The 13,004-nt window shown below is 45.6% G+C and overlaps 1 protein-coding gene and 1 long non-coding RNA gene across 2 annotated transcripts in view; both read left to right on the forward strand.

Annotated features, from left to right (window-relative positions):
- Positions 1 to 13,004, forward strand: part of LOC119439895 (very long-chain specific acyl-CoA dehydrogenase, mitochondrial) — a 444,311-nt gene that overhangs the window by 43,672 nt on the left and 387,635 nt on the right. The window lies entirely within an intron of this gene.
- LOC125942895 (uncharacterized) lies at positions 261 to 8,607 on the forward strand. The gene is made up of 4 exons (XR_007465405.1): positions 261 to 1,155; positions 7,130 to 7,626; positions 7,778 to 7,952; positions 8,465 to 8,607. It is a non-coding gene; the product is annotated as an uncharacterized LOC125942895 (long non-coding RNA).

Raw genomic sequence — 13,004 nt, forward strand, 5'->3', positions numbered from 1 at the left:
AACGGCACTACCACTAGGGCAACTAGAAGTGTTGTGCACGGGTGACGAGTTGACCGTAGTAGCAGCAGAAGGCACAGGCTGTGAACTTGCGGGGGGATCAGCTGTTGCGACAACAATGAACTGTAGACTGCCTAGGTCGAAGCGAACACAGTACATTGACCTGTTGGCTCTTCACTTATGTTGCGTAAGGGCCTATAATTTGTGCAGAAAGCATGTGGCCATCCATGGCTCAATCACAGTTGTATGGTTGTGGGTGCCGATATTGCTCTTAAATTTTCCAAAAATGCAGGCATGACCAACTTAGTCGTCTGCAGTTTCACTTTTCTGTCACCGCCAAAGAACACTGCCAATGGTGCAGTTTTTTGGTAGGCTTCACATCTTTTAAAAGTACCTTAAAAGAACATTACCAAGAATTTCTCATCCTAAGAACAAACCAGCTTAGCTAGCCTCCCCATTTTGCAAACAGAATAGCAGCTCACTTTGAAGAAAATGGGCCCATATTGTCATCATGCTTACTGAGGGCATGCAAAGCGTAGAATGCCAGATTGGGAGCAGTACTGGGGCACTCCTGACAATCTTCTCATGGTAGACATTGTCTTATAACACATGCTAGGCATGTATATATGCTACATGTATTTAATGTGAGAAAAACTGCAAAGCTGGCTGGCAGCATATCGCAGCACCTTCGCCATCGGCGTCTGTCAAGCAAGGACTGGTTACGTAAATATTATTGCGTCGACGCTACCGAATAGGGCGGGCACAGAGGCGCCTGTTCGCGAACTGGCCGTTGCCAAGACGCCGACGTGAATTGGATATTTCGAGTGTCTGCACAGCACGGATTTCACGGCGTTCTGCCACCACAGCTGCACCACTCGTTTCAAGCATAGAGCACAAACTGAGGCCTCATGGCGTTCTGCCACCACAGCTGCGCCATTCGTTTCAAGCACAGTACTTGAACCACACATTAAGCGCTGAACCGTGGGCGGTCGACGCAGTCACATTTTGATGACTTGTAGAGAGGAGCACATCCCTCGACGTCCGTTATGCAAAGGCGGACGCGGTTCGCTGAACTGCACTGCCGAGGCGCTACGCCACTTCGACATTTCAATCGTCACCACCTCCGCATTGTCAAGGAACACGGATCACACAACGCAGGTTCTGAATTGCCAGAGCTCACCGAGGCCAAAGCCGCACTGCCACACAAGCACTACTCACGGCTTTCCGCCCAAGTAACACTGAACCTACAACCAATACACAAAAAACGCAAGCACAATCACACACGTAATGTTGAACAACGCGCGGTCGGCGCGGGTCAGAGAACGATCATGCCGAGAACGAACACGCCATCCCATGCCGTCGTCACTTGGCGCCACCATCGCGCCTTCTCAAAAGTCCCTAAATGATCGTGTCCCTAGATGCCTAGGATCTGGTCACGTGAGGGATTTTTGTACGACATTTAGACGCACGCTTCTAGTACACTGTATCTAAAGGTACAAAAATCCCTCACGTGACTTGATCCTACGCACCTAGGGACACGATCATTTAGGGACTTTTGAGAAGGTGCGATGGTGGCGCCAAGGGACGACAGCATGCGACGGGGTGTTCGTTCTCGGCGTGATCGTTCTCTGGCCCGCGCCGACCGCGCGTTGTTCAACATTGCGTGTGCGATTGTGCTTGCGTTGCTTGTGAATTGGTTGTAGGTTCTGTGTTACTTGGCGGAAAGCCGTGAGTAGTGCTTGTGTGGCAGTGCGGCTTTGGCCTCGGTGAGCTCTGGCAATTCAGAACCTGCGTTGTGTGATCCGTGTTCCTTGACAATGCGGAGGTGGTGACGATTGAAATGTCGAAGTGGCGTAGCGCCTCGGCAGCGCAGTTCAGCGAACCGCGATGTGGCGTCGCCGTGTCCGCCTTTGCGTAACGGACGTCGAGGGATGTGCTGCTCTCTACAAGTCACAAAAATGTGACTGCGTCGACCGCCCACGGTTCAGCGCTGAATGTGTGGTTTGAGTAATGTGCTTGAAACGAGCGGTGCAGCTGTGGTGCCCTAATTTCGCACAATTGAGACGCGTGCTTTTGTGCAAAAAGGGCAACAAATCGTATCTTAACCCGCTGAGGCGATGCTACAATGTCAACAATGCCGTGCATGTTTATTATGATGGTAGTCTCTACAGCAAGCAAGCGTGCACTGCAGCTATGCTGTGAGTATAGCCTCAACTCGAATGTGGCGTTTGCAGAACCCTTATGTTTGTTTCGACTTGCAAACAGGCTGTATGTTGTTAGGATTATCACTCACTGCTCACATGAGACATGGGAGTCCATTGTGTGGGTTGGGGCTCAGCACGAATGTGTGGTGAGGGGGTGTGGAGTTGGTGGCTGTGTCAGGTGCCTCACTGAATTTTGTCATTGGAATAAGCTCAATGTAGAAGGACAAACCCTATACTTGATGGCTCACTTTCACAGATATTGCCTTTTTTTCCTTGAAATTTTCAGCCTCAGGACGCGCCTCGCATTATATTCGGATTCGTGACACATATAATCACAATAGATTTTTCTTTAGGAGAGACCAAAAGCCGCTCGTTGCATCATATTTGTGGTCGTGTTACTTACATGCAAATCCAGTACTTTCAGTGCCCATTGACTGACTGAGGGGTGCAGGACTTTGGCAGTGGTAGCAGCACCAAAGCAGCTGCCCAAATGGTATACCCTATAGTGTTAGATTTCTTGTGCACATGGGTGTACTGTGAAAACACGTGAAAGGAATTCCACAGTTGCTGCAGCATCACGTCTGGATCTGTGGAGGTTGTTTGATCACATGTCTGAACTTCTGTTGTCACTGAGCGGTTCTTTGATCATTAGCTTAAGCTGTCTGTTTTCTACATATTATATTACAGCAATGGCGTCAGAGTAGCTGCAAAAATGGGATTTTGCTGTACAATCGCAGGTTGGTTGCTTTTCCGACTGTTACATTGCTCTATTTGCTGCAACTGCCGCCAAATGTTGCTTTACCATGTCTGGTGAATGCCTTAAACGTGAACCGCATTTGGATGATGCTTGTGAAAGTATAACATACTCCTTGTATGTAAAGAAAACTATCACACCGGTAGGTGTGGTGGAGTCACTGATGAAATAGAAGTTGAAAAATGAAAGTTCTCGCAAAATCTGGAAGTGTTCATGGCGCTTCATCAAAAATGTGTAACAATCCAAGCAAACAAAGATAACCTACCTATCCTGAAGAATATGAAAGTGATGCTTCAAGTTGTCAACTTAAAGCTTGATATACTGGTGCCGATCAAGGAAAGAGTTGAGATTATATAGAAGGATTCAGTGCAATTCATGTTTAATCAGCTTGGCAATCTTGTCAAAACGACCAAATAAAATTGTGACTTTTAAGAGATTGCCCTGATAACGTGATGAGGTTGCTGGCATTGTTTGGTGCTTGGAAAACAAGGCATCACAGGTATGTGGTGATTGAGCTTCTCAAAAAAAAAAGAAATTAGGTGTGCCACTAAAGATATCTAATGAATTGAACACATAAACCACTGAAAGAAGTTGAGTGTACAGCTATATTTGCACAGTAATAGAAAAGTTGTAATCGGGCTGATGGTGCACAGGTGATGGATGTACATTGGATGTTCGAGGGCTTAATTTTTCATGAGCTACTCATTTTTGTTTTCCTGTTTTGTTTCCATGTGCCTTAGTGAGTGGAATGCCTGACTGCAGACTCCCGTCATTATGTACAATTAATGAAAAGTAAAGTAAATTTTTCTATGGAACTCTGTTTTTGTAACTTCTGTTCAGTTGCAAATGACGCAGTTGTCCCTACTCTGCACTGAATGGTGAAGGGGGGGGGGGGGTGAACGCATGCAGGCATCATATTTACTGGAGCTTTGGGGCGCCCTCACCATGGCTGCTCACATACCCATTTTTCTGGCTGTAGCAACCTAGAGTCAATGCACAGGTGTTTTTAACGTTCCAGGATTAAGTAAACTTGACGTCCCTATGCACAAAATTTAGATTACGACAGCCCAAGATGGCAACTGCCATGAACTGAATATAAAATTGCCTATAAGCACGCATTGTGCAATTGAATGCCTGTGAATTCTGTAATGCCACTTTCATGAAATTGACTGGCATGGTTTGCTTGAAACTGAAAACATGTTCGATCCTCAGTTGTGGCAGACTCACTTCACTATAACATATTTGATAATGCAGGTGCAGATTGTGAAGGAATTGAAGTGGCTGTTACTCTTGGTGAGAATCAGTCATGCTCATTAGAAATTATACCTAAGGCTATATATACATTACTTCAGTTGAAATCGACTAATGTTGAGATAGAAGCTCAGCTGTGGCACATAGGTACAGGTGAATAATTCAGTACAATGCGTTGGCGGGCTAGTTGGTGCGAATCCATAATTACTTGTTTAGCGCAAAAACAACGGACACGTGAAAGACGACAGGACAAGGCGCCAGGACAATTTAGAAAAATTCTGGCACAACCCACATTGTTTCAATGCTAATACGGTAGCATTGAAACAATGTAGAGACATTGTGTTGCCACCACAGAGATCAGTCATGTATGAGCCGGGCTCCTCTCTCACGAGTCCCTCTGGACATGCTACGCCTGTTAGCAGGGTTTCCGCTAAGTCGGTGCTTGACATGCGATTCGAATCTGCCCAGCACCTAAGAAATTTTTTTTTTGTTTCAAACTGGGTGTCCTCAGCATAAAAGCCCCAGTGCTCTACCCCTTATACCATGGATTACCCAGTGACCCAAGTTTATGGAAAAATGGATAAAGACCAGGACAGACAGGAAGATAGGATATTCCACACTTTTCAGGGTCTAAGAACGATAATTCTAAGCAATATACACAACTGGCCTGTTATGGATACGTTGCCGGCATTGCAGGAGAACAATTTACAATTTAGAGCTTCTATTGGTAAAACCACAACAATATACACAATTTTGATTTCACAAGAAACAGTAGTGCCATCTGGTTTATGTATTCATCTACGTCACAGGCTCCAAAGGAGTATTGCGTGGAGGGGGAAGGGCATCGCATAACAAAGGAGCGAAAAAGTTATACAACGTTAGAAATATAAACAGCGACACAAGATCAATGCAATAAATTGAAAAGAACAGAAATTATAAAATCGTGAAGTAAAATTCTACCATTAGAAAGCTGGGTTATACAGTGAATAGTATGAGTGCATAATTACATAAAAAAGTTACATACACCAGAAATAAAAAAACACTTGAACACTACCTAAACATACTGATTTTTTGTCTGAAGGTTACAGTATTGTTAATGTAAGCAATGTTATTGAGAAGACCATTCCAATGCCTAATGGCACGTGGCAAAGCACACAAGTCAAAGGCATTAGTTCAACCAAAAATGTGCTGGACGCTAAGGCGATTGTGCAAGCACCTAGATGTGTGGGATGGACACGCAAGAGGCAATGTGGACGACAGCTCACTATGAATGATTTTATGTAGCAGACAAAGCGACACTACATTCTGGCATGATTCCAAGGATGGTAGTGACAATTACAACATAATGTTAGATACGCTCAAATATTGGTTGCAATCCCTGGCGATTAAACGTGCAGCACAGTTTTGGCTATACTCAAGAATGTGGATTAGATATGCCTGGTGAGGTGACCAAATTGAACCTGCCAATTCTAGTTGGGGCAAGAATAATGTTTGATATGCAAGCTTTCTTGTGAAGGAAGGAGCAGCATGAAGGTTGCATTTTTGAAGATTGATGATCAAAGCACTTGTGTATATGGAGGTTAATCGATAGTACATACAACACTGCCACAGTGCAGTCAAGACATTGCAGTAGTGAAAAAAATTCAGAGCACTTATCAAACAAGGACATGTATGCAAACAGCAACACAACACACATAGAGATGAGATGCAGTCCAACAATGCCCTTGTAGCGTACAATGTGTGGTTACTCAATATTTAGAAGCAACGGCACTACCACTAGGGCAACTAGAAGTGTTGTGCACGGGTGACGACCGTAGTAGCAGCAGAAGGCACAGGCTGTGAACTTGCGGGGCGATCAGCTGTTGCAACAACAATGAACTGTAGACTGCCTAGGTCGAAGGGAACACAGTACGTTGGCCTGTTGGCTCTTCAATGATGTTGCGTAAGGGCCTATAATTTGTGCAGAAAGCATGTGGCCATCCATGGCTCAATCACAGTTGTATGGTTGTGGGTGCCGATATTGCTCTTAAATTTTCCAAAAATGCGGGCATGACCAACTTAGTCGTCTGCAGTTTCACTTTTCTGTCACCACCAAAGAACACTGCCAATGGAGCAGTTTTTTGGTAGGCTTATTTTTAAAAGCACCTTAAAAGAACATTGCCAAGAATTTCTCATCAAATTGACAAAACACAAAGAACAAACCAGCTTAGCTAGCCTCCCCATTTTGCAAACAGAATAGCAGCTCACTGAAGAAAATGGGCCCATAGTGTCATCATGCTTACTGAGGGCATGCAAAGCGTGGAATGCCAGTACTGGGGCACTCCTGACAATCTTCTCATGGTAGACATTGTCTTATAACACATGCTAGGCATGTATATATGCTACATGCTTTTAATGTGAGAAAAACTGCAAAGCTGGCCGGCAGCATATCGCAGCACCTTCGCCATCAGCGTTTGTCAAGCAAGGACTGGTTAATTAAATATTATTGCGTCGACGCTACCGAATAGGGCGGGCACAGAGGCGCCGCTCCAGGGCGCCGGTTCGCGAACTGGCCGTTGCCAAGACGCCAACGTGAATTGGATATTTCGAGCGTCTGCACAGCACGGATTTCACGGCGGTCTGCCACCACAGCTGCACCACTCTTTCCAAGCACAGAGCACAAAGTGAGGCCTCATGGCGTTCTGCCACCACAGCTGCGCCATTCGTTTCAAGCACAGTACTTGAACCACACATTCAGCGCTGAACCGTGGGCGGTCGACGCAGTCACATTTTTATGACTTGTAGAGAGCAGCACATCCCTCGACGTCCGTTATGCAAAGGCGGACGCGGTTCGCTGAACTGCACTGCCGAGGCGCTACGCCACTTCGACATTTCAATCGTCACCACCTCCACATTGTCAAGGAAGACGGATCACACAACGCAGATTCTGTATTGCCAGAGCTCACCGAGGCCAAAGCCGCACTGCCACACAAGCACTACTCACGGCTTTCCGCCAAGTAACACAGAACCTACAACGAATACACAAGCAACGCAAGCACAATCACAAACGCAATGTTGAACAACGCGCGGTCGGCGCGGGCCAGAGAACGATCACGCCGAGAACGAACACGCCATCCTATGCCGTCGTCACTTGGCGCCACCATCGCGCCTTCTCAAAAGTCCCTAAATGATCGTGTCCCTAGGTGCCTAGGATCTGGTCACGTGAGGGATTTTTGTACGACATTTAGACGCACGCCTTTTCGACTAGCAGCAACAACGTTTGATCAACGTGGCCAACGCAGACGAGCGCGGTGCTTACAATGAGCGCCTCATTGACGCCGTTGAACATGAACGTGCGTTATGGGACCTGAGGGACAGGAACTACAAGTCCCGCCCCGTCTGTGACGCGGCTTGGCGGCACGTAGCAGCAGTGATGGGATGGTGAGTTGTGATGTTTTGACAGCCTGCGTACAAGCGATGTCTAACGTTACGATGCTAATCGTTTTAATGCTACCGAATGAGTATTGAAGGAGACGCGCTGCACTGTCATTCGGTGCTGGCATGGTGTACAACTTTCCGTGTTTGTGCGCAGTTGCTGAAGTCAAAGCAAGGTGGAAAAACTTGCGAGACACGTTCAGGCGTGTCTTGAAGGATCGGGCGCGAGCCAGCAAGAGCGGGGCGCCTGCTGACGACGCCCTGGACGAGTCTACGAAATGGGTTTTCTTTTCTCGGCTCATGTTCCTCAAGGATACAATGGAAGGGAGGCCGTAAGTTTTTAATCGACATTCTTACGTAGAACATAGCATGCATAGAGTTCTTGCCTTTAGTTGACAAAGACTGCAGATACCTTGGTGATTATTCGGCAAATGTAGAACTTTAAGAACAGGCGTGAAATAATCGAAATAACACGGCCAATGCAATGACATCGTGCAGTGCAATGAATTTGCTCATTAATCAGCCCGTAGAAAAAATCAGAGTACAGAAAAAAAAACTGACATTTGTACAGGGAATTAGTGCATGTGTGCAAATGCATGATCAAAGACTAATAAACCAGTCTATAGGAAAAATCAAGGTACGAAAAATTAAAAAAAGCTGCCATTTGTACAGGGAATTAGTGCATGTGTGCTAATACAAGATTAACGACTAACAGTGGGGGAAACTTAATTGAAATAGAAATGGCACAGCCACATGCATAAGATGTTCACATGAGTCGCAGCTGAAAACGTAGCGTTGCATGTTGAAAAGTGTGCTTAAAGACATACCATGTTATACCCTGCAGGACAAGTGGGAATTTGGAGCCTCAGTCTCAAATGGAAGAATCTCTATGTGATGTCGAAACAGCACAGGAGATACTAGAGGGAATTTACATGGAGAAAGAGGTCTCCACAAGCGAGTCCACTGAGCCCCTAGAGGCACTACCAGCGGAATCATGTGGGGATGTCAGTGTGCAGCCACCACCACCAAAAAAAAAAAACAAAAACAAAAAAAACTAGACGTTCAAAATATGATGAGAAAATAGACGGGCTGTCCAAATTTATTACTGACAAGCCTGATGAGCATGAGCGCTTTGGTGCGTTTGTCGCTGAAAAAATGAGGCGTGTGCCTCCAAGGCTTGTTAGTGCCTTGCAGATACAGTTGCTGCAAGCCATTGCGTAGTGCACTGGTGAGACAGTTATTTTAGAGTAGGACTGATATTGCATAACAAGCCAGTCTAACTGTGATATCATAAACCACCAGCTCATTCTGACAATTTGTTGCTCCTATATGCTGTTGTTCACGATGAAAGCTAGTCATACTGGGAGAGGTGCAATTTTTTTCTTGCAGTGTGCATTTCATTTATTTTTATTTCTGCATCATCACAGGTCATTGTATTGCATAACGTGTTGTCATGCTTTATGTTTCCTTTTTGCTACAAACATTCTTAAAGTTAGGAGGGGAACAAACAGCGCTAGGACGGGACGAAGTGAGTAGGCAGACAAGGCGCTGACAACCACTGGTTTATTGCTGGCAAAGCAATATATACAAAGCACAGGCTCAGCGCAGAAGGCCAGAAAAACACAGTTTCTGCGCCGGGAAGGGAATAAAATCATCATATCACACGCGTCGTCAAGGCAGGTTATCACGTTTTTAACAAGCAGTTAATCTCGCAGCTATGCAGAGAAACAGACGGTACGCTGACGCAGGAGTTTCCCTGCGATTGAATGCAAACCGCTTACCAAATCTCGCGTGCTCTTTGGTCTTTATACCTACCTAGTATTGTGCAATCTTCAAAGAGAGGTTTGCAGCCGCATTCTTTGCAGTGCTGGGCTAAATGGCTGGGCACAGACCCTTTCATTGCGTACGCATGCTCCCTCAGCCGGTCATTCAAACATCGGCCTGTTTGGCCAACGTAGCAGCATTTGCACTTGAGCGGAATCTTATACACAACAGCACATGCGCACTCAACATGAGGTTTTCTGTGTTGTTTCTCACAGATTGCTTTTTTGGGGCCTTCCTTGTTTACCTTGCGGCATAGCGCCGACAACTTGTCCCTTGCACTGAACAAAACGCGTGTGCCTATTTTTCCAGCGACCTACTTTAACATATGCGAGACCCCATGGGCATAGGGTATGACGGTGGTGCTCACATGAGGTCCCTTGTCCTGGGCGTCACGTCCTGCCCTCCCTCTGGTGAGGATCACCAAAAGCTTTTCCGAGACACCAGCACCACCGTCATACCACCGTCGTAGCCTATGTCCATGGGGTCTCGCATAGTTTAAAAAAGGTCGCCGGAAAAATAGGCACACGCGTTTTGTTCAGCGCAAGGGACAAGCTGTCGGCGCTATGTCGCAAGGTAAACAAGGAAGGCCCCAAAAAAGCAATCTGTAAGAAACAACACAGAAAACCTCATGTTGAGTGCGCATGTGCAGTTGTGTATTTAGCCCAGCACTGCAAAGAATGCGGCTGCAAACCTCTCTTTGAAGATTGCACAATACTAGGTAGGTATAAAGACCAAAGAGCACGCGAGATTTGGTAAGCGATTTGCATTCAATCGCACGGAAACTCCTGCGTCAGCGTACCCTCTGTTTCTCTGCATAGCTGCGAGATTAACTGCTTGTTAAAAACGTGATAACCTGCTATGACGACGTGCGTGATTAACTACTTGTTGAAAACATGATAACCTGCCTTGACGACACGGGTGATGTGATGATTTTATTCCCTTCCCGGCGCAGAAACTGTTTTTCTGGCCTTTTGCGCTGATCCTGTGCTTTGTATATATTGCTTTCCCAGCAATAAACCAGTGGTTGTTAGTTCAGCGCCTTGTCTGTCTACTCACTTCGTCCCGTACCCAAGTAACCACGGACATCCGGGCAACGTCCGACGGACGTCCATTTGGGATATTCCGGACGTCCGTGGGATATCCGTGAATGTCCAGCGTACGTCCGAGGGGCGTCCCTGGGAAATCCAAAGGTAACCGCTTTGGTCGTCCGTAGGACGTCCGACGTGGATATCCAACACGGATATTCACAGGACCTTCAAGGTATATATAGATTTAGTGGAATGCATTCAAGCACCTATATATATATATATATATATATATATATATATAAATGCACTGGTCGGGTGCTTCAATGCATTTCACTGTCACTGCTGTGCTGTAACTAAACGTAAAAAATAGGCCCACACAAGCTTCAAAACACAAGAAATATTTTATTGCTAGCTTAAACATAACTCCAAAATGCACACATGAATAATGTTCATAACAACAAATATACTCGCCGATAAAAAAGAAAATTGACAGATCCAGATAACATGACTGAAGCTAGGACAGCGCGAATACATAAAAAAAAAATCAATAGAAACTCCTTTCAGCATGTTAAACAGAGCAACAAATATGGGAAAGACAACACCATTAAATGAGGTGTTGTTCGATTATCACATTTACTTATTTGTTCTGTCAAACCCTACGACGATTCATTACAGGCACAAGCTTTAGAATAAAGAAAAGAACAGTTAAGAGCAAGAATATACGTGTGGCAGAAACCACAAAACGGCAGCACAGTACATAGTGTGTGCCTACCTCTTGCTCGTCGCGCGGGACCCTGGCCGGCACACGCGTGTCACATTGCTCCCAAGCAGGGAGCGGCTTCCCGCTGGCCGACGCGCGCCGTCGCGCACTTTCTGGGCCTGCACATTCAGTTGCGCGGTACCGACCGGCGAACACCACGTTTGCACTGCTAGGAAATAAACAGTTGTTTCTTTACGAAGATGTGTTGACTTCAGCACCAACTTGCCAGTCAGCACCAACTTGCCCAAGAAGAAGTTCTTTTGGAATGTGTTGACTTGCCACTCGGGCCGTTGACTGCTGGCTGCCGGTGCGAGATCCGAAGTCCTCAAATACAGCATTTGTGTGCAGTGGCGCTTTCTTTCGCGTGTACGGCTTTTCACTCACTTTAGGGGTTGATGGCACCTGCAAACAAAACACATTCCGTTATTGTAATGGCTAAAATAGAGATCGGTGTAGCCGTCATACCTCAATAGCTGAGCAGGCGACTTCGGCAGGCAGTGAAGATGGCAAACGAACCGACAGTGCACCGGCCGCATGGACACTTCGCCGCCATTGAGACGATGGCTTTACCTCGGATTGGATTGGATTGGATCGCAACACGACACTGAATCGTCGCACAGCGTGCTTTTCCATGAGTTTTTGACACATCAACGTCAATATAGTTTGTTGAAACTAGAGTGTACTAGACAATGGTCATATTCTAATACACTCTAGTTGAAACATTATTATTAATACATAAAATTAGACAGTGAAACAATTACTTGTTTTTGGAATAAGTGGTGTCGCAAAACTAAACATTTTCGACGTGTTTCCAGCTTCCAATGAATTTAATTAGCGAACGCGTAATAAAAGTATAGCCTTAGAGATTGGCAACTACTACATGGCGCCTGTTTAATTTTTTTGCTTCTGTAATCATTCATGCAGCCAGCGAAAACATAGCCTTTGACATCTGTTAGGCGGCTGAGATAAAGGTCACGAGTTCGATTCAGGTCGTGGCGGCTGCATTTCGATAAGGGAAAAATGCAAAAACGCTCGTGTACTTCGATACTGGTGCATGCTAAGGAACCCCCAGGTGATCAAAATTATTAGATCATGGTCCTGGCAAAATAAATTCGAGAATATTTCCCAGTTACAAGTTGGAGGGCGGGGCTCATAATCGGCCTTTCTGCAATGATGGATAGCTTTAGTACACTCGCTCCATGTTCCATAATTAGTGATTTCTAGTGGGCGATTCAATGTTCTGCAAGTTTTCCATAAACATAATTTTAAATGTTACTGTACTCATGATCTAGGCATGTAATAGAATAATGCCAATTGCTGTATACGGAGAAAAATTGCGCAATTTTCATGCTAGAGTGGGTTTGTCCAAATATTAAATTTTCATAATTGTCATCTTAAGTTGCAAGGATAGGTCAGTTACTCGTTTTGCCTTGCAAAAAGAACTCCGAGCATCCGATAGAGTGCAGAAACATGCAACTATTAATTACAAACCTATACAATTTCCAACCATAATTTTTCATATTAGGACATCGATCCATCCATGTCCTAACTTATGTATGTCCTAGGCATGCACATTTATGTACAGCCACTGGACGATCAAAATCGGATGTCCCCTGGACATCCGAACGGCATATGGACATTCCTTGTACGTCCTATGGACGTCCGTGCTGGATATCCTGATGGATGGACATTCGGACTTGTGGCGGACGTCCCACGGATATCCGTGGTTACTTGGGTCCTAGCGCTGTTTGTTCCCATCCTAATGATGTACC

Source organism: Dermacentor silvarum, chromosome 2, assembly GCF_013339745.2.
Source record: "Dermacentor silvarum isolate Dsil-2018 chromosome 2, BIME_Dsil_1.4, whole genome shotgun sequence".
Lineage (NCBI taxonomy): Eukaryota > Metazoa > Arthropoda > Arachnida > Ixodida > Ixodidae > Dermacentor > Dermacentor silvarum.